General features: G+C 43.2%; 1 protein-coding gene across 1 annotated transcript in view; it reads left to right on the forward strand.

The window, feature by feature from the left end:
- The window catches only part of CAMK4 (calcium/calmodulin dependent protein kinase IV), a 171,320-nt gene that overhangs the window by 55,251 nt on the left and 96,763 nt on the right, over positions 1 to 19,306 (forward strand). The window lies entirely within an intron of this gene.

Genomic DNA, 19,306 nt, shown 5'->3' on the forward strand with positions numbered 1-19,306 from the left:
ATAACAAGAATGTTTGGAACTGTGACGTACTGAAGTATTTACTGAGTGTAACTTCATAATGTTTGCCCTGCCCGCTTACCCCTCGAGAGCAATACAGTGACCAAAACTAAGAGCTGTTTCACGACCCGAATGAATCAGCTGGAGAAATGTGGGTCTTCTGAGTCAGGGTAACCTTTTTAGGATTTCTTTCCCTCTTTCTCTCTACAGAGTTTCACCATATGGGCAGGCTATCTCAGCATCTCTGCAGCAGCATTTGATTTCTCTGCCTGTAGCCAGGCCCACCCTGCTGAAAGATTAGCAGATGGACTATGTCAGAAGTTGGCAATTTTCACTGGAGGTGCAATGCATGTATATTTAAATACCTTGGTTTTACCTTTCAAAAAGGCCAATATGCCACTTCTTAAGAAGTCAATCTAACTTGACTTCCCTGAAGAACTCAAATGAAAGAATAATGCAGCACTTGGAAGTCAGTTGCTCAGATAATCACGTCCCTGACCCAGACTGGCATGAAAGTTGTATTTTAACAAGAAGGAAAGTTCTTGCCTCAGGGCAATAATTCAGGAAATTTACTTAATTTTCTATTTTTGTAGCTTGACACTGCAAAGCAACCCCCACAGTAAGCTTAGGTCTTACTGGAACTATTTGTGAGGTCTGTGATGAGGAGGCTTTTTGCCCTTTGATAAAAGCTGAGAGGTATCTGAACTACATGTCTCATTTCTTTCTCATTTCCCTTTTCGGTTGTGTTTTTTTTGGTGGGACACTTGGTGGGACACCTCGCATGACTGGAATGTGGTCATGGATGGCTATGTCCTGTTCAGGAAAGACAGGCCACTAAGGAGAGGTGGTGGAGTTGCTCTTTATGTGAGTGAGCAGCTAGAATGTATTGAGTTCTGTCCAGGGGCGGATCAGGAGCGAGTTGAGAGTTTGTGGGTGCGAATTAAGGGGCAGGCTGGCAGGGGTGATACTGTTGTGGGTGTCTATTACAGGCCACCGGATCAGGATGAGGAGGGTGATGAGGCCTTCTACAGGCAGCTGAGAGCAGTCTCTCAATTACAGGGCCTGGTTGTCGTGGGGGATTTCAACTACCCTGATATTTGCTGGGAGGCCTACTCAGCCCGCCATCCTCAGTCCAGGAGGTTCCTCCAGTGCATTGATGATAACTTTCTGATGCAAATGGTGGATGAGCCAACTAGGAGAGGAGCGCTGCCGGATCTTATCCTCACTAACAAGGAGGGTCTGGTTGAAGAGGTGAAGGTTGAGGGCAGCCTTGGTTGTCGTGACCATGCGATGGTAGAGTTCAGGATCTCATGTGGCAGGAACAGAATAGCTAGCAGAATTACAACCCTGGACTTCAGGAGGGCCAACTTTGGCCTTTTCAAGCAATTGCTAGGGGAAATCCCATGGGACAGGGTACTGGAAGGTAAGGGGGACCAAGATAGTTGGTTAGCATTCAAGGACTGCTTCTTCCGAGCTCAGGATCAGAGCATCCCAGCAGGTGGGAGGTCAAGGAAGGGTACCAGGAGACCTGCATGGTTAAACAGGGAACTGCTGGGCAAACTCAAGTGGAAGAAGAGAGTGTACAGATCGTGGAAGGAGGGGCTGGCCACTTGGGAGGAATATAAGTCTGTTGTCAGAGGATGTAGGGAGGCAACTAGGAAAGCTAAGGCCTCCTTGGAATTAAACCTTGCAAGAGAGGTCAAGGACAACAGAAAGGGCTTCTTCAAATACATTGCAGGTAAAACCAACACTAAAGGCAATGTAGGCCCACTGATGAATGAGGTGGGGGCCCTGGAGACAGAGGATAAAAAGAAGGCGGAGTTACTGAATGCCTTCTTTGCCTCTGTCTATACTGCTGGAGGCTGTCCTGAGGAGCCCCACACTCCTGAGGCCCCAGAAGAAGTCAGGATAGAGGAGGAATCTGTCTTGGTAGATGAGGGCTGGGTCAGGGACCAATTAAGCAATCTGGATGTCCATAAATCCATGGACCCTGATGGGATGCACCCGCGGGTGCTGAGGGAGCTGGCGGAAGTCATTGCTAGGCCACTCTCCATCATCTTTGCAAAGTCGTGGGCAACGGGAGAGGTGCCTGAGGACTGGAGGAAAGCGAATGTCACTCCAGTCTTCAAAAAGGGCAGGAAGGAGGACCCGGGTAACTATAGACCAGTCAGCCTCACCTCTATCCCCAGAAAGGTGATGGAACAACTTGTCCTTGGTGCTGTCTCTAGGCACATCAAGGATAGGGGGATCATTAGGGGCAGTCAACATGGCTTCACCAAGGGGAGGTCATGCTTAACCAACTTGATAGCCTTTTATGAGGACATAACCCAGTGGATAGATGATGGTAAAGCTGTGGATGTGGTCTATCTCGATTTCAGTAAAGCGTTTGACACGGTCTCCCACAGCATCCTCGCAGCTAAACTGAGGAAGTGTGGTCTGGATGATCAGGTGGTGAGGTGGATTGTAAACTGGCTGAAGGAAAGAAGCCAGAGAGTGGTGGTCAATGGGACAGAGTCCAGTTGGAGGCCTGTGTCTAGCGGAGTCCCTCAAGGGTCGGTTCTGGGACGAGTACTATTCAATATATTCATTAATGACTTGGATGAGGGAATAGAGTACACTGTCAGCAAGTTCGCTGATGACACAAAACTGGGAGGAGTGGCTGACACAACGGAAGGCTGCGCAGCCATTCAGAGAGACCTAGACAGTCTGGAGAGTTGGGCGGGGAGAAATTTAATGAAATATAACAAGGGCAAGTGTAGAGTCCTGCATCTGGACAGGAACAACCCCATGTACCAGTACAAGCTGGGGACAGACCTGTTGGAGACCAGCGTAGGGGAAAGGGACTTGGGGGTCCTAGTGGACAGCAGGATGACCATGAGCCAGCAGTGTGCCCTTGTGGCCAAGAAGGCCAATGGCATCCTGGGGTGTATTAGAAGGGGTGTGGTTAGCAGGTCGAGAGAGGTTCTCCTCCCCCTCTACTCTGCCCTGGTGAGGCTGCATCTGGAATATTGTGTCCAGTTCTGGGCCCCTCATTTCAAGAAGGACAGGGAACTGCTAGAGAGAGTCCAGCGCAGAGCCACGAAGATGATTAAGGGAGTGGAACATCTCCCTTATGAGGAGAGGCTGAGGGAGCTGGGTCTCTTTAGCTTAGAGAAGAGGAGACTGAGGGGTGACCTCATTAATGTTTATAAATATGTAAAGGGCAAGTGTCATGAGGATGGAGCCAGGCTCTTCTCAGTGACATCCCTTGACAGGACAAGGGGCAATGGGTGCAAGCTGGAACACAGGAGGTTCCACTTAAATATGAGGAAAAACTTCTTTACGGTGAGGGTGACCGAACACTGGAACAGGCTGCCCAGAGAGGTTGTGGAGTCTCCTTCTCTGGAGACATTCAAAACCCGCCTGGACGCGTTCCTGTGTGATATGGTCTAGGCAATCCTGCTGTGGCAGGGGGATTGGACTAGATGATCTTTCGAGGTCCCTTCCAATCCCTAATGTTCTGTGATTCTGTGGTTCTGTAGTAGTCTCATGTTAGAAGAGTGATGCTGCTAAAGGAAGGTGTCTTTGGCTTTTTACTTTTGGAGCAATAAAGGCATAAATCTAATACTCTAATTACTCATCTTCACAGATTTTACACTAAAACACAATGCAATTAAGTCCTGATCCTACTCCACTGCTGATGCAAAATTGCCCTGTAGATAAATTTATGCTACTGTAGTATAGCAGTAAGGCTTACCTAAGACAAGGGACTTCAGAAGTGCTCTAATTGTCTAAATGCAGCCATAGGGGGAAATTGAGAGATATTGGAGTAAGTGTAGGGTAGCAGTGGTTGTTCAGGTACCAGTCTTTTTTCCTAAGGAGGCTGACACAATGGCTTTGAGGAGTCCTATTCAGAAATAAGAATATAGAGAAATGAAGCAGTTAATTTGAAATATATGACCTGAAACTCTGAAGTGGCTTGCAATAGCCTGTAACTAGTTCCATGTAGGAACAAGAGTATGTTACAGATTTCTGTTATATACTTTCTATAGCATTTCTCAGTAACATCTGCTTTGGAATGAATTTATTGCTTATGTATCCAAAAGATTAGTAGATACAGCTAGACAGGTGTTACTTAGTTTTTCTATACCCTGGAATGCCAGCTCTGTTTCTTTAACATGAGGCTGATTTGAGTGTGTTTTTTTTCTTTATCTAACTGACTTATTTTTCCACATTGTGTGCTCATTGTCTACATGCACAACTGCATGATACCACCATATCCCACTTCTAAACTATTTTTCAGATCTACATCAGATATCCACAGTTGAAAAGCTATTGTAGAACTCAGCCACTCTTCACTCTTCATATCCTACCTCAACTTTCTACTTCTTTGAAAGGAGATACAGAGGGTTTCTAACCTTCCTGAGCAGCAGCAGAATGCATTTGAGACTGGCTGCCAACTCTAAAGAGAGCTAAACTTCTCTTTGACTGGGAAAATGGTGTCCAAGAGTAGGGCTTGTATTGAAAACTTCTGTTTTCCTGTAATTACTAGAAAAACATCTTAGTGGTCCTTCTGATGGCATCTGTTTGCTGCTTTTATTTGCGTAACAGCTTTCCCCAGGAAAACAGAAAAATCTAGATTTTTTGTCAGTGTTATTGGTTTCAGTGTGGTGTGGTGTTACTCAAGCTAGCTCTGAATCAGTTGTCTTCTTCCAATATGGGTTTACCAGGGCAAGAAAGATGGATGAAGTGGATTTAAACCCTCATTAGCACCAGAGCATATATGTTGTGCATGTTGCAGTGTCCTGTGATAAAATCACAGCCACATGGCTGTGTGTAGTCCCTCCACCTCCCTCAAGTCATATTGAGGTTGTGTTCATCGTTTTTTCTTGCTATGGCTAAACATATTTAAGTACCTGAATTAGTTTGTAGATACACCCTAGTTTCCATCAGTCTGAACTACGTTTTTGATATAACAAGGAAAAGGATAGACATTTAGGTGTAACCTAAGGCTGTAACATTTATACTATGAGGCATTTTAGTTTTGAGTTCTGCCTGCCTAATTTACTAACTGACCCTAAACAGTTTTGGAAGAGTTGCCAAGATAAATGGTGCACAGTCTTCCCAAAATATGGAGATGCTTAGGGAAGAGCAATGCAAATCATGGGTAGTAAGTTACAGACCTGCTGATAGCTCCAGCAGGTAAATGGAAGAAGTGGAGGACTGCAGGAGGAGAGAAACAGAGAGTGGGACAGAGCCTCCAGTGTCCTTGAGGCTGTGGTCCGCATTGTGCACAACGCTTTTTGGATCCTTGGGCGTTTATAGAAAATGTAATGTCAACTGCTCGCACTAAAGGGCGAGGGCTGCGTTTAGCCATGCTCGTTAATATATTGTCAGCCATAACCACTTGGCTTTATTGTCAAGATAGGACATAGTCCTCCACAAATTCCTGTGATCTGTGTGCTTTCAACAGTTTCTCAAGTTTGTCAGTGTATTCAATGTTTAAAAACTGTTTCATTAAAACAAAAAAATAAAAAAAGAAATGTTGTTTCATTAAAAGCATTAGCTTCCTGACTGAATTCCCAAATTTGCCATTGCCAACAGGTTTATTATTAAGTGAGTAAGGGAAAAAATGGTGTATTTTCAAAGATTACAGATGGAGGCATAAGGAAAGAATCTCTGAATGAAAACCTGGATAAACATTATAGCATTATAGTGAACCTCAAAAAATTATACTTTTTTTTTCCAAGATGTATCAAATAATTCAAAATTATATTATACTTTGCCTTCCTTTTTGAAGCCAAGGCTTTAGAGAGCCTGTCCTTACTAAAGTTCTTTATATAATTGACATATGCTAAAACTTTGTCATATATCTTTTGCAAGACAAAAACATTATTAATTAGATATTTGCACTGCATATGAAAATATTGTAAATACATAATGAAGCAATCTGGATGGATGGTCTGTTGATCACAATGAGTACTGTACATGCTCTGTTAAATCTTCAAAAAAGAATTGTTCCATTTTGGATAAATTTTGGTAAATCAGGCTCACCAAGTCCCAGCCCCAGAAGCAGCATTTCAATATACGTAAAGCTGACTAAGTTTACAGAGTTTCACTTCAGTAGTTGGCAGCGCATAAGATCTCGTTAAGGGTGTTTCCTCTTTAAACATCAAGAAAACAAATCGTGGGAGGGGGCGGCAGGAGTACCTGATACCTTTTACAGCTTAGTTCTTATTCAGAGGAAAATGCTCTGCATATTAATGCACTGTTTGATGGTCTCTCTGTGGGACAGTGTTGTGCAGCGTGGCTGGTCAGCCCTCTCGAAGAACCTGCTTGTCTGACAACAGCCTCATGAAGATCTGTGGAGGTCTGTGTCAAAGCCTTCCCCCCTGCTTGCACATCACAGCTCTTTTCACAGGTCTGGTGGCATCAGGCTGTGGCTGATGTGGATGCTGAAGCCTGTGCTTGAGGAGGACATTTGCTGTGCAGGGTGGGCACCAGCTATTTGCTTACATTGACAGCTAATTGTATGACTGTAACCCAGTCAGTGCTTATAAGCACATGAACCAGTGCATAGGCATAACTTATCACACTTTTTATTCCAAGCCTCTCTCTGAAAGTACATGGGGAACTTTTTTTTAATGTTTAAAAAATAAATCATGAATCTGTAAATCCTATACAGACTATAATGCAAGTACTGCTTAACTATGATTCTATTTTACATTCTAATAAAGGCTGGAAATGCCAGTCTTCAGATGTGTCATTGGTGTATGCTGTGCTTGGAGTTTCAGTACAATGGGGAAAACATGAAAGAATTGCTTTATTTTTAGATCCATAATACACCATTGTGCTGAATTCATTATGTACAGGAGTACAGACCAACAGAGATTAGATTAGAATAATTATCCTGGATTACAGAGCAGCTCTGGCAGCTAAAAAGCCTCAGTCCTTTAAAAATGGAAATTGCAGTCATTGGAAACTGCAGTTTTCCTCTAACATAGCTGAATAAACAGTGGTTTGGTCAGTGGCTTGTATAGGGAGCTTCAAGAAAAGATAAAAGGTGTTCGTGGACAGAAGATCAGGAATCTTCTCCTGGAAAACAGTAATTTTACTCTTGTAACTACAGAAAAGAGCTCCCTCATCTCAAGCATTGAGTAGTGGTGACACTTTCTTGAAAATGTAATTCACTATACATGCATTTGCTTGCATATGTATGTCGTTATTTACCAGGATGGTCTGTGATCACCGTCACTGAAAATGGTTTCTGTGACATTCTGAACATCCCGTTGAACTTCCTGTAGGTATAAATATCTCAATTAGGAGCTGTCAAAAGAGAGGAAGATAAAACATGGAATTTCACAAAAAGCAGTAAAAGCAACATGGAACAGAGGACACAGCAGTAGCTCTGGGAAGGGAGAAAGCTGAAGGTGCATTGTTGATTAAATTTACCAAGGAAAAGATTTGAGAGATGTGCTAGGGGGAAGGCAAAAAAGAAGAAAAAGTTAAGCCCTTTACTTAATAGGGAACACAAGCAAATAAAACATTGCGTAGAGAAAGCTGGGGTCTTTGTAAAAAGTTAATAGAATATTAAAGGCCCGATTAGAGCAGATGTGAGAATATTTAGGTAAGTCAATGTCCTGGTTAGGCCTAAAACAGACCAATTTTCCTTTCAGAGATTTTTACTTTCAGCTAAGCTGCTGCTAAGTAACTGCACTTTCTGAAACTAACTGCATGTTGTGCAGACAGTGTCTGCTTCCAGGACTGATAACGCTCGAAGTTTGTAGTTATCACTGAGGCACCGGTAGGGATGTTATGCAGAAAGGCTCTTGCTGTACTTAGTCTTAGAGAAACCAAGGTCACTGCTGAATTCCTCACTGCTTACGAGTGAAGAGCCGCAGGAGGGTCCCACCTGCAGGGAGGAACGGACAGGGCAGGTGACCCAGAACTGACCAACGAAGGTATTCCATCCCATACATGTCATTCTCAGTATAAAGGGGGGGATCACGAGGGTCTCGCCCCTTCTGCTATGGCCGGTGTCTGAAGAGGACTCTGTCCGTTTTCCTGCTGCCCACGATCCCGATCCGTGCATCCCTGAATCCAGTTCCCGTCTGTCACTGGGCCCAGCCTGGGCCTTCCCGGAGCCTGCCCTGCAGTGCCGGTGGGGACGTGACCGACATCGGCGAAGCTCGATCTTGATTTTGTATATATTTGTATATGTTTAATTATTTCCATTATTATTATTATACTTATTGTCATAGTTCATTAAAACTGTTTTAACTTTCCAACCTGTAAGTCTCTCTCCCTTTTCCCTTTCCCTTCCCCTTCTGCGGAGGGAGGAGGGTTAATAGAGAGCGTCTGCCACAGGTTTAATAGCCGGCCCAGCCTTAAACCGTGACAGTCAGAGTGCTGATGTCAGTGGTGAGTTGGTGATGTTCACCCCAGAACACTGAAGAAGGAAACTTTCGGGTACAAAACCTGAGTCTTCAGCTGTTATCCTTGAGAAGTGACTATAGGCAGGTGAGGTCCCAAAAGTCTAGAAAAAAGCAAAATACAGGTGAGTGAGAAGAGGGTGGAGGGTGATTGAGTCCATAGGTTGTAGTTCAGTAAGGCTTACATCAAGATCTGGAAAAATATTGAAACAAGTTATTAAATGATCAATTTGTAAGAGCTTAGAGAGTGGTAAGAGAGAGGCAGGCAATACTGGTGTGGCTTGAGTCTATGTGTGACTCAGTGAGCCCTTTTGTTTGGTTTGTTTTGCAGAGTGTCCATGGCCTAGGGGATAAGGTGGACATGGTAAATACAGTGTACCTTGACTTCTGGTGAGACTCACCCAGGGCTGTTGTACTGGGTTTATGTGGCAAAGTTTTTGTGGTGGGGGACTGCAGGGGTGGCTTCTGTGAGAAGACACCAGAAGCTCCATCCATGACAGACACAGTCAGTTGCAGCTGGCTCCAAGACAGACACGCCCCTGGCCAAAGCTGAGCCCATCAGTGATATTGGTGATGCCTCTGTGATAACACATTTGAGAAAGGGTAAAAAAAACACTGCACAGCAGCAGTGTGAGGGAGAAGTGAGAACTGTATGAGAGAAACAGCCCTGCAGATGCCAAGGTCAGTGAAGAAGGAGCGGGAGGTGCTCCAGGCACCCGAGCAGAGATTCCGCTGCAGCCCATGGTGAAGACAGTGATGAGGCAGTTTGTCCCCTTGCAGCCCGTGGAGGTCCACAGTGGATCAGATATCCACGTGCAGCCCGTAGAGAGCCCCACGCTAGAGCAGGTACACATGCCCTGAAGGAAGCAGTGACCCTGTGAAGAGTCCACACTGGAGCATGTTCATAGCAGGAGCTGCAGCCCTGTGGAGAGGAGCACATGCTGGAGCAGTCTATTCCTGAAGGACTGTACCCTGTGGAAAGGACCCACACTGGAGCAGTTCGTGAAGGCCTGTATGCTGTGGGAGGCACAGAATCACAGAATGTTAGGGATTGGAAGGGACCTCGAAAGATCATCTAGTCCAATCCCCCTGCCGGAGCAGGATTGCCTAGACCATATCACACAGGAACGCATCCAGGCGGGTTTTGAATGTCTCCAGAGAAGGAGACTCCACAACCTCTCTGGGCAGCCTGTTCCAGTGTTCGGTCACCCTCACCGTAAAGAAGTTTTTCCTCATATTTAAGTGGAACCTCCTGTGTTCCAGCTTGCACCCATTGTCCCTTGTCCTGTCAAGGGATGTCACTGAGAAGAGCCTGGCTCCATCCTCATGACACTTGCCCTTTACATATTTATAAACATTAATGAGGTCACCCCTCAGTCTCCTCTTCTCCAAGCTAAAGAGACCCAGCTCCCTCAGCCTCTCCTCATAAGGGAGATGTTCCACTCCCTTAATCATCTTCGTGGCTCTGCACTGGACTCTCTCTAGCAGTTCCCTGTCCTTCTTGAACTGAGGGGCCCAGAACTGGACACAATATTCCAGATGCGGCCTCACCAGGGCAGAGTAGAGGGGGAGGAGAACCTCTTTCGACCTGCTGACCACACCCCTTCTAATACAACCCAGGATGCCATTGGCCTTCTTGGCCACAAGGGCACACTGCTGGCTCATGGTCATTCTGTTGTCCACTAGGACCCCAAAGTCCCTTTCCCCTACGCTGGTCTCCAACAGGTCTGTCCCCAACTTGTACTGGTACATGGGGTTGTTCTTGCCCAGATGCAGGACTCTACACTTGCCCTTGTTATATTTCATTAAATTTCTCCCCGCCCAACTCTCCAGACTGTCCAGGTCCCTCTGAATGGCTGCGCAGCCTTCCGGCGCGTCAGCCACTCCTCCCAGTTTTGTGTCATCAGCGAACTTGCTGACAGCGCACTCTAATCCCTCATCCAAGTCATTAATGAATATATTGAATAGAACTGGTCCCAGAACCGACCCTTGCGGGACTCCGCTAGACACAGACCTCCAACGCTGGAGCGGAGGAAGGAGTGGCAGAGTCAAAGTGTGATGAACTGACCGCAACCCCCGTTCCCCATTGCCTTGCGCTGCTTGAGGGGAGGAGGTAGAGGAGTTGCAAGTGAAGTTGAGTCTAGGAAAATGGGAGGGGTGGGGGAAGGTGTTTTTAGTTTTGTTCTTATTTCTCACCATCCTACTCTGTTATTAATTGGCAATAATTAAAATGAAATTCATCAGGCGACCTCCAAAGGTCCCTTCCAACCCCAACTATTCTGTGATTCTGTGAAGCGGAGTCTGTTTTGCCTGTGATGGTAATTGGTAAAAGATGTCCCTGTCCTTATCTCGACCCACGAGTTCTTCCATCATATTTTTCTTCCCCCTCATCATGTTGATGGAGGAGAAGTGATAGAGCAGCTTGGTGGGCACGTGGCAGCCAGCCAAGGTCAACCCACTACATTCATGCATGGCATTCTTGTAACTCTGAGAAGGAAGGTGTCATGACCCCAGGCTCCTGCACACTTTGTCCCTTGGGTAGGGTGGGAATTGGCACCAGGGTGGGTGGTAGGGAGTGCTCCAGGGCAGTTGCCTCCTCATGGCAGGGATAGCTCAGCACTTACTGAGCACCATTCCTGTGTGCATGTGGAGGAAATCCAGCATTTAGGGAAGGGCTAGACCTACTTGGGTTTTTCCCAGCCACCAGAACCAAAGTCTGCCCAGGTAGAAAGGTCAGGCTTTATAGTATTGGAAGATCAGACCTGATTTGGTACCTCCCCTGCACCTGCAGTAAGTTGGCATTTGGTCATCAGACTTAGCAGGACTGCAAAGCTTATCAGTCCGATGGAAATAACCTCCCGCTGACAGAACCTGCAGCAGAGTGTATTGCCTTGATGGTATCTTCATTTTCTCAGGAAATCTGTTTTTCTGTTTTATGTGTAGTATCAGTGTGCTCCCTGCTGCAGCTTTCTCCTTCTACTGTAGCTTTTTTATTGCAATAAAATTACAACCAAGTGTAAGTCTGCAGGTTATTGTTATGATGATGGTAAATTAGGTTCTTCTGACTGTTACCAAGAAATTAGAAATGACAGACTAAAAGTGCTCCTTATTATGGAAAATCAGTTATTTCAGTTTATCTTTTTACTTCAGAAATATAGTATCTTTAACAAAGAATATATGTAAGTATGATCAGAATTTGCAGAACGTTATAAAAAGTGATCATTTAGGGAGCATTGACAAAATATAATATACTCCTCCAAGCTCTTTTGCATTGCTTGGCTTTCAGTCTTACCTCTTGTGATTAGAAATGGTTGTCCCACCTGGTTTAAAGAAGAAAATATACAGAGTAGCTAGAAAAAAGCCAAAGAACTTTTAAATCTGTCATAATTAAAGTTTTGTTTGTTGTCTTGTGGTAAGAGATCCTGGGTTGGCACTGCACATAAACTTGTTGGCAAAAGCAACTTATTTCAAAGAAGCCATTGCATAGGAGTCGATGATTCAGCACAACACAAACCTCCAAGGAGAAAGCTGCATGGCTTACCAAAATGAGGGCTATTCAGGATGAGCATGGGCACAAGAGCTTGCAGAATGCCAGAAATGACTTGGCTTAAATTAGCTGGTAAAGAATTTCGTTCAAAACTTGGTTTAGATATGCAGACACGAATAGCCATGAAATTTTCCCTGCCTTATTTAAAAAGGTTAGTTTTTTCTATACAGAGCAAGCTGCTAGTAGTCAAAATTCCATAACCTCCCTTGTATTTCCCTTCCCTCGACCAGGAAAAACAGGAGTCATTATGGGATGTGTGAAGCTGTTAGTACTGGCACATGTTATCATTTAGTGCAAAGGCTGGTTTGCCTTCTGCACCTGGGATTGTCATGAAGCGCAGTAATCAATGATGTTGACACCTACCCAAAGTACAGACTGTTTAAAACACTTCCTGATGAAGGAATGTGTCACCAGAGAAAAACAGGCAGGCAATTCTGCAGTGGCCCAGGAAGGAAGGTCTTGCAACACACTTTCAAAGGTTTTTAAAAGTTTTTACTGCTCAGCACTCTTTCTTCTCGCATGCACTCTTCATTAAAATTAAATACTGTTTATTCTGCATTAGTATCTCTTAAGAGGAGGCAGGGCAGGGGGAAGTGCTGCTTATGAGATAATGGTTTAAATGGTGCTTAAAATACGGCATGTGTGTTTCCAGGGGAGCTATGTTCACTGAACTGTTTCAGCTGTCAGGCTTTGTGTGCTGCTTAGGGAGGGATGATCGCTGCACGGCATGTCACATAGATGGAAAGCGCATGCACAGAGTCTGTGGGTGAGGGAATATGCCTGAGACTGCCAGTACAAGGATCTGGGTCTGCGTCTTGCACAGGTAGTCTACGCACTTGGTTTTGAAAATTTGCCCCAGTGTTTCCAAAGTTCAGTACCAAGGACAAAAATCTGCATCCTGCTGGAAGCAGTAGGAGTTTACTCTGTCCACTCTTCTACCTCCTTTTCTTTGCTCTCCCTTTTTCATTGAACTGCCTAAATGTGAGTAGGTAAGTACTGTCCTGTCCCTGAAAAGAGCAGTCTCAAAGAAAACTCTGCTCGAAATAAAATATTAAAAATCAGTTTCTGGATGTATTGGACTGCAGGAGCTTCATGTCAGAAAATCAACCTGACGCTATTACAAGTTCATTTTCAGCCAACTTTTAGCTGCAAGTTTTTTTCAGACTTGGTAGTAAAGAAATTGATTTTCCTATTGAGAACTCCCCTGCTGTTTTAGAAATATGGTGGTTCTTATGCGTGGTCTAAACCAATTTTTTAAAGGGGCTAAAGGAAAAAGAAGAAAGAATGAATGTATTTTCTATAGCTTTTTCTTCCACAGTGCTGTATGAAGTGCTCTGATCTTCACCTCGAATGTGCATTTCAGCAGTCTTGAAGCTTTGTTCAGGAACCAACTTTCTAAAAGTTGAGTTATACCAAGGATATCAGTGTACACACAGTAAAGCAGTAACCTCTGAAAATCAATGTAGTTTGAATTTTGCTTCCATGTTTTCAAATTAAGGTCTGAGGTAATGATTCTTGCTCTTCTAGTAAGTGTGGGTCAGCTGTATTCTTCCATTCAACGAAAGGCAGGGAAGCCAGAATCATCAAAATGCTTTAAGATACGCAGTGTTGGTAGTCCGTTTCTGATCCTTGATGTTTACTCACCAGCTAAACAGAGACTTAAGAAGTAGAATTTGAGATGGGGGAAATAATCTAATGTTAACATGGATATTATAGAATGGAGCTAATTTAACCTCTAGCTGAATGCCCACTGTTTTAAAAGGCAGTAATGCCAGGTGTAATGAAGTGTTTAGACTCCTTGTGGGACAGAGGTCTTTTTCTACAAACTTTCTGCAATACTTGAGGGAGGATCCTCACTGGAAGCTAGTGAGAAATATGCTGCTGCAGTCCCACCAGGAATTAGCAGCTACTGGTCCAGCCAACAAAGCCGGGGTGGCTTGGATGGCTGCGTTTTAGTTAGTGTTTCACCAGCCAACCTAGCCCGTATCTAGAGGATTACAGTTCTACAAACTGTTGTCTGTGGAAGTTACAGGCTCAAGAAGATTGCCAAGCACTGGTTTGTTTACTGTTTATTTAAAAACAGTTTATGTCTGTTGGGAGTGTGCTGATGTAAGGCTCATTTTGTTTGTGTGCTGAATGCAGTGAAGGTTGAATATCAAAAATATCTTGTTGGTCTACTGTGTTGCCTTTGCAGGCAAGCCTGAACAGCAGTCAGTTGCTAAAAACTCCTTTCTCCTCAAATATTAGAAAATGAACACCAGCTAAAAGTCATGGAAACAAAATATGAAAAGGTATGGATGTTCTTGTCAAAATCAAACCAGACGGAACTCTGGAATGCAATGGAATTAGCTTTCCTTTCCAGAACTGTGTATGTTTTTTCCACTAACCTTGCCTTCTTCAATGATAAGTTTTATTCCTTATGGAACGTGGGAGTTCAAGGTTTTTTTTCCGCCTACATGATGTTTGTTTTGTGAAATTTTCCATTCTCTTTACAAGTTATGAAATAATGAGAGGGAAGGGAAGGCTGCAGCTGCGCACAATTGCCTGCAAGTCCTGTATATGTAGATATTGATGTTTAGAAGAAGCTTTTAGATCAGATTTGAATAATTTAAGAATTGCTTGTAAGTTCATTGTAGAAAGAAAGTTTTGATACACTTTTATATGAAATGGAAGTTGTGAGAATTTCCAGATTTACATGTATGTGCTTTTTTAAATGAAGGCAATAGCAGTAATACCATGGAATATGCATTTTTAAAGCGTAATTTTCATTTGTATGTATGTCAATAGCTTTGTCAATGCTTTTTTTGTTGTATGCAGTCTTTAACTTCAAACAAGACATTTAATTTTGAAGTCTAGGAACAGTAATTTAATTCCTATAAATCCATTTTGACTTTCTAGTGTTGTATAAGAAAGAATGAATTGATGTATTTAAACTTTATACTTCTGTAAACTGTACAAAAAAATCAGTATTCTTTATGGAAACCAATACTGGAGTTTAATCTGTTACTGCAGTTTCGGCAGCACAGATTTCCATGGCTCTATAATAAGTACAGTTTTCTTGGGACCGTTCATTCTTTCACCTGGTTTGTTTGGACAAACTGGATTGTATAATTGTTCTTTGACTGCATGAAACATGAACTAATTTGTTTTTCAAAAATCAATTCATAACTTAAGGAATTTAATCCAAATGAAATGTACAAGAGATTACATTGAGGACTGTATTTGTACTGAGTTGATTCAAAATACAGTGTAAAACGTGGGATGAGTGGGCATGGTATGGAGATGCTGACCTACTTTTGAAAGGACCAATTTTCCTACTTCAGTGAAAATACCGTCAGTGAATGTTTATTTTATTATAAAAACTGCAACTCTAGGAATTCACCTTTCCTACCTACCTGTGACCAAATAAATGTCTGGCTATGTTTCATTTTGGTTCCTGTTTCAGAGGCAGAAGCTTTTTGTGGGTGTGGGTGAGGAAAGGCTTTTTCCAACCTGGCTCAAATTCTGTGTCTTTTCTTGCCTTGGCTTTTCTGCCTCTGCCAGTCTCCACCACAGGCCCAGCCTGATCCTGCAAATTCCATTTTCGCCTTTATGTGCAAATTCTGCTGATCACTTCCACCTCCTTAACACCCCTCCTGGGCGTCCCTGCCTTCCTTCCATCTGTGCTGACAGACACTATTTTTGACTGCATGTTCTTGAAGTGTGACAATGCCTTTTCTTCCTTCTTCACCATCTGGACTCCGTAGCACAGGCAGAGCGCTATGGTGCTGTCGCCCAGTCTCTAAAATAGTGTCCTTCTAAAATAATTGCAAATTCACTAACACCTGAGGATAATAATAAGAAAAATAATCCAGAATACTCAACAAAGTGTATATTAGGGGGACAAAAAATTTTACATGTATGCTTTTAATATTTTTAAAACATCTTTCAAATTTGTGTGGAAAACCACACATGCAGAGATCACTCATTGAATTTTAGTCTAATTTCACATATTAAATGGTACTTTTAACACTTGCAATTTTTCATGCAATCATTGGACTAATGGCTGAGTGAGTTTATCATGTCGCTGAAGTATTCGTACTGCAGGAAAAGTAGTTCTGGGCTAATACTGAGTTGTGTGTGCAGCGGCTGTGATACATTCCATGCCCAGGATGTTACGAGGTTTCTCATGAGTTGTCACTGTCCTCGTTGCATGTGGCATCACAAGGGATTGAGTGTCTTTATTGTGCATTATGACCCAGTAGTGATGATGTTTTTTATTTTTAGTTTTTTTTGTAGGTTCAAAACTGGATACAGAAACATACTTGTGTAGTAAAGCATATAAGTGGTTTGGGTTATACGTGGGCTTTTAAAAGTAAATCTTTTTACAGAATTGTTAAGGAGCTTTCCAGGCAGAAACACATATATCAGTAAAAGAGAATGACAATGTTTTCAACAATGTAGGAATTCTAATTTTTACTATTCTCTAACTTGGCCAACTGTATATTCCAAGAGTATGCCTTTTTTCGTATTGTTCCAGCCAACTTCAAATAATCTATGTTTTGAGTTCTGGCAGCCTGGTCTAGGCAGAGGTGCAAAAAAAAGCAACAGCTGGATGCTGTATTCACCAACTACAAAGAGGTAAGAGCTGGCAGGATCAGTTCTAAATATGCCAACACAATGTAGTGAGTAATCTTATCGTTGAACTTGTCTGGAGTATGGGAGACTTAATTTCTGGTTCCTTGTCAATCACACACTGCAAAGTACTGTTGCAAGTGATTATTAGCTGCTTGGGCTTAGGGTCCTCTCAGTTTCTTCTACTGAAACTGTTCATGCTGTAGGATTAAATATTCCCTAGTATTGGTATCTACTGCTTATCAATAAGTGCCTTAACCATTGAGTATAGGTGATCTCTTTCTATAGCACCATTAATATTTATCATACAGATAAAGGGGAACACCCCCTGTAGAGAATGGGACATTGAGAGGCTCACGGTCTATCTATCTGGCCATAAATTTCATGCCTGTGGAAAGTGGCATGTTGCCACAAGAGTTTTTGGTTTCTGCATATTTGTGCTTTATGACCAAATGTATCAATGAAATATTTAGTTGATAGAAATTCCAGACTAGTTTCTGAGAGCCTGGTTGATGGCAGTCAAGGTTTGATGTTGAAAAACTTAAGATAAGGGCAAGAGGTTACACTTAGCAGCTCTCTGAGCTTTTCAGTTGCACTGGAGATTTTTGCAGCTGAAGCTTCCCACTGCTCTTTTGTGATGAAAGCTTGAATCGCTCCAATTATATTAGTGGCCTTCCAAGCCATACACGCTCAGGAAAGCTGTATGTGCAGATTCAGCAGAAGGCTCACTGAGCTCCAGCAGGAAGCCAAAATAAATAAAGCAAAATCCCCTTATTTGCACAAGTCAGCTCTGTTTGCACATTTGCATTAAGACCCATAGGCTGTTTCCCTCCACTGCCCCTTTTTTTTTTTTTTAATGGGAAGAAGCAAAGAGATCCTGTTACCACCAAGGAGACAAGGAGTCAGGTCTGTACTAGTGATGGTTGTCTGCCAAGCTTTGCACCAGGTGTGGTGTAAGCAGGTTGCCATCCTGTTCTGAGTCCTCGTGCTGGTTTCTGGCACAGAAGAGGAAGGCAGCGTTAGCTTTTAGCTTGGTGGTCTCTTTCCTGGCTGGTGGGAACATGTCTGTAAGAGTGGAGCATAGGCACATAAACCAAAGGAGAACTCTGAAAGTGTTCTCAAGTCTTGTGATACCTTGTCATCATTTTTTTCCCAAAATTAGGACTCCAGAGACGTGCTGTCAGAAATGTTTACAATAGGGAATAATTTCTAAACTAGCCCCTCTGTGTGTTTTGAATGGTAACTAGTGAGACCTATGGCAAACTGCTTATCTGGAGATGCCTTCATAAATTCCTGTCTCTCCAGGCTGTCATATGCCTCTTTCAAGGATTATGCTGCGGGTCTTCTGGCTTTGGGTACAGTGAAATGAGCTGTTAAAGGTGGTGTCATGCTATCCCTGCTGGCGTGGCTGTCCATCTTATCACTCAGCCCGTTCTGTTAAATCATGAGACGTGTTCTAGTGGCTCAGTTCTTATTCATGTGGAAGACTTTGCAGAGCCAGGTTACAAACTGGTAAAGCAAACACTGACAATAGCATTTCTGAGACACAGTCACTGCCCTCCACCACCACAGCAGCAGCGAACACCTGGAGATGTGCACAGGAGTGGTTGTCTGTTTTTTTGGATCATTAGCTGCACAGCTTATCTAATTGTGCCCTCAACCAAATAAAATAATTTCTACAAGGTTTGCTGCCTACTTAGTAAGAGCATATGTAGACTAATGAGTTTAATGTTTATATTACACTCTGAATATGTGAAGCAGGGCACAAGAATGATTTGCAGTTTATGCAGTGACTTCCCCATTACAGTGCTGTGGTGAAATACTGGAGATATAAACCGTATCACAGCAGGTCCTTAGAATTTTATCTTTTAACATATTTGGTTGTACTTAAAAGATGTGAGGGTTTTTTTAATGTGGTGTATTTTTTTCTTCTTGCTAAATAGAGCCTTTTGAGACTTGGCCAAGGAGAGGAGATCTAATTAAATTCGTGTAATGATTCTGGGAGTCACTGAGGTTTGCAGTACTCCCCCACATCTATCAATACACTGTTAGGAGACAAATCATATTAGCATTTGAGATGAAGTGAAGATTATGTGTGTTTGATGCACACAAGCCCTCAGATTGAGCTGCATAACCCTTGCCGTAAGTGACTTTTCCTGATGAAGAGGTCTTTCTGAAATAAATCTTCTCAATCAAATGCCAGTTCTTGTGCTCACTCGTGTACTCATAAAAATATGGACATGCCTACTCAGAGCATTATATGGCACCTGTGCCCATGCTGAGGAGGGAGAAGTGCAGAGCATGCATGGCAGTTTTGTACAGCAATGCACCCAGAATAATAAAGCTTGTGTCATAGCTTTATTCATGTAGTCAAACATGGCTGTGCCATTCCACTGTTTAAAAGAAAGCTGCTTGTGTCAGTCTGCTGGCTGTGGTCATCTCCTGTAGGCATGCTGAGATGGGTTTCTTCTGGTTCAGAGAGATCTGCGCTGCAATTTGGTGTGTGGTATATATGAAATCCTTTCCCTGCAGAGTGGCTGTGGACAGTTCTGCAATGAATGTTATTCACAAAGTTGTGTATGATAATGGCAGTCCCCTCTAGCTTAAAAATCTGCAGCTATTCGGAAGTGCTGGGTCTTAGAGTGACAAATCTCCTGAGGGCAGGAGGCTTCCAAAAATGCCTTAAGTCCAGTGCTGACATGTAGCACTTCAGTGCATCCATTTTGATGGTGGCTGA

The sequence above is a fragment of the Nyctibius grandis genome, chromosome Z (assembly GCF_013368605.1).
Source record: "Nyctibius grandis isolate bNycGra1 chromosome Z, bNycGra1.pri, whole genome shotgun sequence".
Lineage (NCBI taxonomy): Eukaryota > Metazoa > Chordata > Aves > Nyctibiiformes > Nyctibiidae > Nyctibius > Nyctibius grandis.